Source organism: Gymnoscopelus braueri (genome assembly GCF_963280865.1).
Source record: "Gymnoscopelus braueri genome assembly, chromosome: 24".
Taxonomy (NCBI): Eukaryota; Metazoa; Chordata; class Actinopteri; order Myctophiformes; family Myctophidae; genus Gymnoscopelus; species Gymnoscopelus braueri.
Genome location: NC_137626.1, coordinates 32,181,551 through 32,188,794, shown reverse-complemented (window position 1 = coordinate 32,188,794; position 7,244 = coordinate 32,181,551).

The window sequence follows — 7,244 nt, the reverse complement described above, 5'->3', positions numbered from 1 at the left end:
ATGCCTGTGGGCCAGAGGCACACAGCCTGAGCCTGAAAACAAAACTTTGCATGTCACCTACACAGTGCCAACAACAACAAAAGTACAAAGGGAACACTGGGAGGCAAATCGCATAACATGCCTCAGCGACATCCATCACCAGCGTATAATTGCTTTAAATGATATTCTATTAAGTGTCTGCCGGGCACAGTAAAACTGTTTTCCTGCATGGGGACGGAATGAAATAATACGCTCGGAGAGGAAATAGTCCCCCGCTCCGTAATCTGACAGGTGGTGAAGGCATGAGTCAGAGCTGACACTTTCTGCTGTTGCACTCTGGAATGACATGAAAGGAGAAGAGAAGAGAAGAGAAGAGAAGAGAAGAGAAGAGAAGAGAAGAGAAGAGAAGAGAAGAGAAGAGAAGAGAAGAGAAGAGAAGAGAGAAGAGAAGAGAGATAAACAAATAGATGAAACACACAGAGAGGGAGAAAATGACATTAAAGGGATAGTTCACCCAAAAACATACTCTTTTTCTAATCACCCCATGGAGACTTGAATTCATGGATATTTTTTGGTTTCTGTCACATTCCTAAGCCTATAATTTGATGACCAGCGGACCGGTAGGCAGCGGTTCCGGGACAAAAGGAGACTCTTTGTGTCTCCTACCGGGACCGCTGCCGGTCATCAAATTATTGCCTTAGGAATGTGACAAAAACAAAAACATATCCATGAATCGAAGTCTCCATGGGGTGACTAATCGATAGGAAAAAAGTCATTTGGGGGGTGAATTATCCCTTTAAGAGGAGGTAGAGAGAATGAGAGAGAGAAGAAGAAGTGAAAACAAGAAATGACAAAGTCATAATATACCCGCTTGCGGCAGGCTGTTTTTGCCCCAATCTGCAGCACAAAATGTAAAAGTTGTCATCAAAATAAAATCTCAGCCATTCGAATGCAACAAAAATAACTCCACAGAGGTTCATTGGTTGGCTACCAATATAAAGTGTGTGTGTGTGTGTGTGTGTGTGTGTGTGTGTGTGTGTGTGTGTGTGTGTGTGTGTGTGTGTGTGTGTGTGTGTGTGTGTGTGTGTGTGTGTGTGTGTGTGTGTGTGTGTGTGTGTGTGTGTGTGTGGTGTGTACAATATCAATGATAGTGAAAATAATTGATCTACAATCTGACAGATCTGCTATTTTCACCAGCTGATATAGTTACTTCATAATGTAGCCTACCCTTACCCAAGTCAAAACTACAGTGTTTCACTTAGAAATGTATGAACAACAAAAATGACAAGACACACACACACACACACCCAGGAGGACTGGTTGATAGTGTTGTATGCATTGTTCCTGGACAAAAGACCGGTGGTGACCAGTTAGTATTCATTTATGTATGAAAGAAATAAACTATTTTCACAATAAACTAAGTGAGTCCATAGAATACAGGTAGCGTAAGGGCAGTCATGTTAAAAACATCAACAGTGGTGGAAAAAGTACTGTAATGTTTTACTTAAGTAAAAGTATCAATACTGCAATGTAACCCTAACCCTTTATAAAAGTGAAGCTCACAACGTGTCTTTTGATTTCACTGTTTGAAACAGCTAGGCTTGAGTTGTAATGCATAACTGCAAGTTAGCCCTTTTCACTACTGGCTTAAATGAAAGAAAAACCCAAATGGGTCCATTTGGTTTCATTAATGTCTTTTGTAAATGAAGTATTCAATAAAACGTCATAATAAAAAATAGCAGATGTACAAGCTCACAAGGCGGCGATGCGTTGTGAGCTTGTAGATCTGTTTTTTTCTGATAAAATGCAGCTGATTTTAGCGTCATACCTTACATGAAAAATGTTGCTACAGTAACCTTGGTTGTAGTGTGTAGTCATTCATTTGTAAACAGGGCAGTCATGCTAAAAACAGCAACAGTGGTGGGAAAAGTACTCGTACTAGTGTTGCCATGTATACTAATTACCGCCGTCCGAGTTATGTACCGATAGGCACAGAATAGTAAATGATGTTGTGGGGACTGCGTTTGCCCCAACTCGTTTCACTCAACTCGCCGGTCTCTCCCCGCACCCGCCCCCCGCTACTGAGACCGGGGGTAAAAAGGCAGGTCGCGTCGCGTGAAAGGCAGTATTATGTTGAGAAAATAGGAAGTCATTACAGCACCATAACATGGTGAATAAATTTTTTTTTGGGATGTACAATACATGAAAATTACGAGAGTAATAACGCGACTTGCGTCGATAACTAATGGGGAGCGGACAGTAGCGCGCTTGGCTAAAAACAGTTAGTTAGTAACATCATACAAGCTAACTATTAGCCAGATTCGGCTAGCGCTCGGAGGACTGCATAGTCCCATAGCTTGGGAGGACGAGGCCGCCCGTTCAGAGTATGGGAAAGTATCCCATTGGCTTAAACGACAGCCAATGACGCAAATCTGTCGAACAAATCTGTCGAATGCAAATGAATCTGTCGAATGATGAGTCATAGGTCTGCCTCTGCATAGACCCGCCAGCTTTCAGCAAGCGGGTAAAAAGAAGGATAGAAATAGAGAAAGAAGGGGGGATGGGGTACAGAGTGAGTAGGTTGTCTGTCCCCCCCCTGAATCACAAAGGTCCCATAGAGGCGACATGGTGGAGGGGGGTTAAGTTCAGGTACAGTGCCTCGCGGAGAGAGAGACAGCTGGGGGGTCCGTCCGCAGGGGTCTGGAGGGTTCGAGGCGACACACACACACACACACACACACACACACACACACACACACACACACACACACACACACACACACACACACACACACACACACACACACACACACACACACACACACACACACACACACACACACACACACACACACACACACACAGAGAGAGAGCTGTTTTATCCCGTCGCTCAACATAAGTGGATCCACCGCAGAAACACAGGAATGTTAATGAACGGGGAGCCCGGGGCTGCAGCAGCAGCTATGGCTGCATGCATGGCATGACACAGCTTCTCAACTTTAGCGGCTCAAGGCCCTAATTTGCGCTCCGTGTCGTGCGGCGGGTTTCGCGTGCCACACGGAAAAAAAAACAGCAGACCTACAAGCTCCCAAGGCGTCGCGAACGCGACGCCTTGGGAGCTTGTAGGTCGGCTGTTTTTCTAGCTATGTGACACCGTCGTCGGGTCGAACGGCAAAGTATACATGAGGTTTCCCTCACAGCAGAGATGTTTAAAGGCTGACAGCTGGCAGGTTAAAACAGTGTTTGGGTGTTTTGACAACGTGGTTGGGGTTTTGAACGGCGTGAACTGAATGTACTGTACCAGTTGATTTATGATTGTGGGGGGGTAGGGGGGGGTGGAGGGTGGATCACGTATCTAATTTGTCTTGAAATCAGGAATCGTAAATTTACGTGACAAGGTACTTTTTTTTACCTGTGTGTGCCTCCGAGGCCAGCCTTCTGAACCGCAACGGAATACCCTGTGAACTTCATCACAACATGTACGTATAGGCAGCAGACACAAGAGAACGATTACTAACAGTTTAAGTTCCTCGACGTCGTGGCAACAATAACAACAATAACAAAAGAAAGAATTAAGCGCGTGTTACTCTTAAACAATTAACATCCCATCATGCTCTGTGGCATGTATTAAAATGCTGAGCAGGCCTATAGAGTAGGCCTACCGAGGTCCTGACGCCACTCCCGCTATCCCTGGGTCAAGAGGGGGTTTATGCAGAGCCTTATATTAGAGAGTTCCGCCACTGAGGGGGCAGAAACAGCGTTGGTCACGTGGTTCATGTAACTGGAAATAGTGACAAGGAGCCATAGACTCCAATGCATTCCGTAAACTTCCGGTTTAGGGCTTTGTCACTATTCGCCAATAGAAGGCTATGTAGAAGACCTGGCCCGAAGAAGTGGACGGAGGTGACGTAACTCTCCTTGAATGGCTCTGGGTTTATGGATGCGGGTGAGAGAGGACATGCAGGTGGCTGGAGTGACCGCAAGTGCACGTGTGGCGTACACAACAAGAGAACTGTACAGGCCTGAATGCTTGACCCCTAAGGTGGCTCTCTCATACTGTGGGGGGGGGGGGCTCCTAGAGCAGGGGTTTTCAACAGGGGGTCCGGGACCCCTAGGGGGTCCTCAGAGTTACTACAGGGGGTCCGCCAAATCTTTGTGTGATAGGATTTTTTTTTTTTTAGATTAACCACTTGAACCCTAGCATCCCTTTTCTGAGGAGAACTTTAGCCAAAAATAGCCGATCTACAAGCTCACAACGCCTCGCAGCGAGGCGTTGTGAGCTTGTAGATCGGCTATTTTTGGCAAAGAGTTATAGGTGTAGAGGGAAAAAAGAGCAGCAAAGGTTTATCTGAAACACAATTTTATACTGCTTCATCTCTCTCTCAGCTAGGGGGTCCTTGGCCTGAAAACCTTGAAGACCCCTGTCCTAGAGGGAAGGGACACTACAAATCAATACTATCATTCACAAGGCGTCACTGAATGCATGGACGGATCAAAGTGAAAATGGGCCCTTTGTACAAAATCACCACGGGCAAGATTGAGTACAGTAGTTCTGAGCACAAGCTATAGGCTGCTGTATGGTAACCAGACTCACCTGCTGCCACGGAGCCGAGGTCGAAAGAGAGAACGCACTTCGCACAGTGTCTGTCTACATTGTGTAAATCACAAGCACATGGCTTTCATATCGTAAATATTAAGTATTGCCAAATTCTTGCGTTTAATCCAGGTCTGTTGTTTTGCTTGGCACTTGGCTTTAATAGAAATCGGATTTCCTCCTACAAGGTACAACTACATAAGAGTGTATTTTATTTTACACAATTGGAAACGTGTAATGTCATAAGACAACACAGGTTTTAAATGGACAAGGGGTCTCCGACTGACTCATCGAAATGTTGATTTTCAGGTGGCAGTGCCAGGGTCCCCTTGTCTCCAGGGCTCCTGCGCACGTGCACGATGTGCACAAGCCATAATCCATCACTGATTGAATGGTTTGAAAATTAACAGTCACCAGATCTCTAGTTGAACACACATAGGAGATTTTGGACCCGCGTGTTAGACATCACGCTTCACCACCATCATCAAAACACAAACTGAGGGAATAATGTTTTGCTAGAATGGTGTTCCCTCCCTCCAGAGACCAGCACAATCCGTGCCGAGGTGAACTGAAGATGTTACACAAATGGCCCATATCATTTTGGAGCAAAACTCTTCAGATTCCTGGCATGACACAGCTCCAACACGTCACACTGACAAGCAAGACGTTTGCACTGACGGCTGCCAGGTTAAAGGCCTGATCAGACATGATGCGCTTTGGCAGCTGGGGGCGACTTTTTGTCATTGTCAGTCAACGTGAGTGAAGCGTTTTGCTCGCTGCTTTTGCGTTGCAGCCAGGGTGACGTGCGTTTGTATTTTTGCGCTCGATGAGCCTCTGGGTTTTTGGAAGAGCACCCTGGACTCCCCAAGTTGAAAACAATGCAACTCAAAATAGTAAGGCGACACGCGTCATCGCCGTTTCCCCCCCCACACCGTCCAATCGGATGAGTTGAGAGATGAAGACATAAAGACATAACATTGTCATTGTTCATTGTTTACCTTACCTGGTAGCCTATAGTTTCAATTGTGCAGAGTCTTATCTAGATAGCATGTTGTCTAGACAGATGCTATACTTGTTGTTTATTGTTTATTTATTTATTGTTTATTCAGCTTTCCGCATGATCACAGACGTTTAAAAAGACAGGTGGCATTAAAAACACTGAATTATTTTTGCTGATTACAATATAAATTTTCAAATAAAAAAATGAAATTTTTGCTTGTCTAAAAATCTAATAACCTGAAACACAAATCTTAAATCCACTATCATTTAAGAGTCTGCAAATGTATGGGATTGGTGATTTCTATGCGTTCATTGTTAACCTGGCATCCTAGTCTCTTTGAGGCCCGCAGTTCTCTGCTTCTCTCTGCACTAGACTTAGGTGATTATTATGTACCTTGTTAATTGACTAGAGTTCAATAAACACCTGTAAGTCGCTCTGTCTAAGAGTGTCTGCTAAATGCCTCTAAATTGTTAATTGTAATTGTACAGTTGCCTCGCAACGCCACGATATAATGATAAACACCTGTAAGTTGCTCTGGATAAGAGCGTTTGCTAAATGCAACGCCAAACTGCTCTGCTCTGCAAAACGCGTCCTGTCTGAGATTGAGGGACTATTACAATCCTGGGTGTTTCTCATCGCACAGAACAGAATGTACTCTTTTTAGTTATAATTTATGGGGAATTACCTGTGTGCCTCTGGGGCCAGGCTTCCGAACCACTAAAAAACTTCACACCTCTTGTGTGTGTGCATGGCGTGTGTGTGCGTGTGGCATACTGCAGGGTGTGATATTTTAGTCATTGTTCACGGCAGTGGTGTATAGTATTACAAGACATGATGAACTGGTACCAGTTCAACCAGTACAGAACACGTCTAATGATTCCTTCATGTCAGGACTAAAACATAACATAGTTCACTGTCATGCCACTGCTTCAATGACAACATTGGCTCATTGCCAGTGGTGGAAAAAGTACTAATTTTTTTTTACTTAAGTAAAAGTATCAATACGGCAATGCAGAAGTACTCCGTTACAAGTAAAAGTTCGGAATTGAAAATGTACTCGAGTAAAAGTACAAAAGTATTGGTATCAAAATGTTCTTAAAGTACCAAAGTAGTAGAAAGTACTCATTATGCAGAATGTCCCATTTCACAAGTTTTCAAATGTATAAAATGTATAAAAATCTTTTGAAAATAGCAGATCTACAAGCTCACAATGCGTTGCATCGCGACGCATATATAGGGCTGAAGTGGCTAATGTATGTTTTGTAATAATAATCTGAATCTACAAAGTATCTAGAAATAATCTAGAAATAATTGTAGTGGAGTAAAAGTACAATATTTGCCTCTGAGATGTAGTGGAGTAGAAGTAAAAGTATTGTAAATTGTAAATACAGTAAAAATACCTCAAAATTGTACTTAAGTACAGTACTTGAGTAAATGTACGTAGTTACTTTACACCGCTGCTCATTGGTTAGCATTAACTAATACTATACAAAGCCTTTCAAGACGCTGCCGTATATAATGATTTATAGAACAAAGCATGACAAATGAAAATTACTTGAAATTCACGATACAATTATTCAAAAAGTGTTTTTAAAACGAATGTTTTCAAAAATAGGATTTATGAGGTTGGGGCTGGGAAAACATTTTGAAATGAGCAATAACTCACTCTGC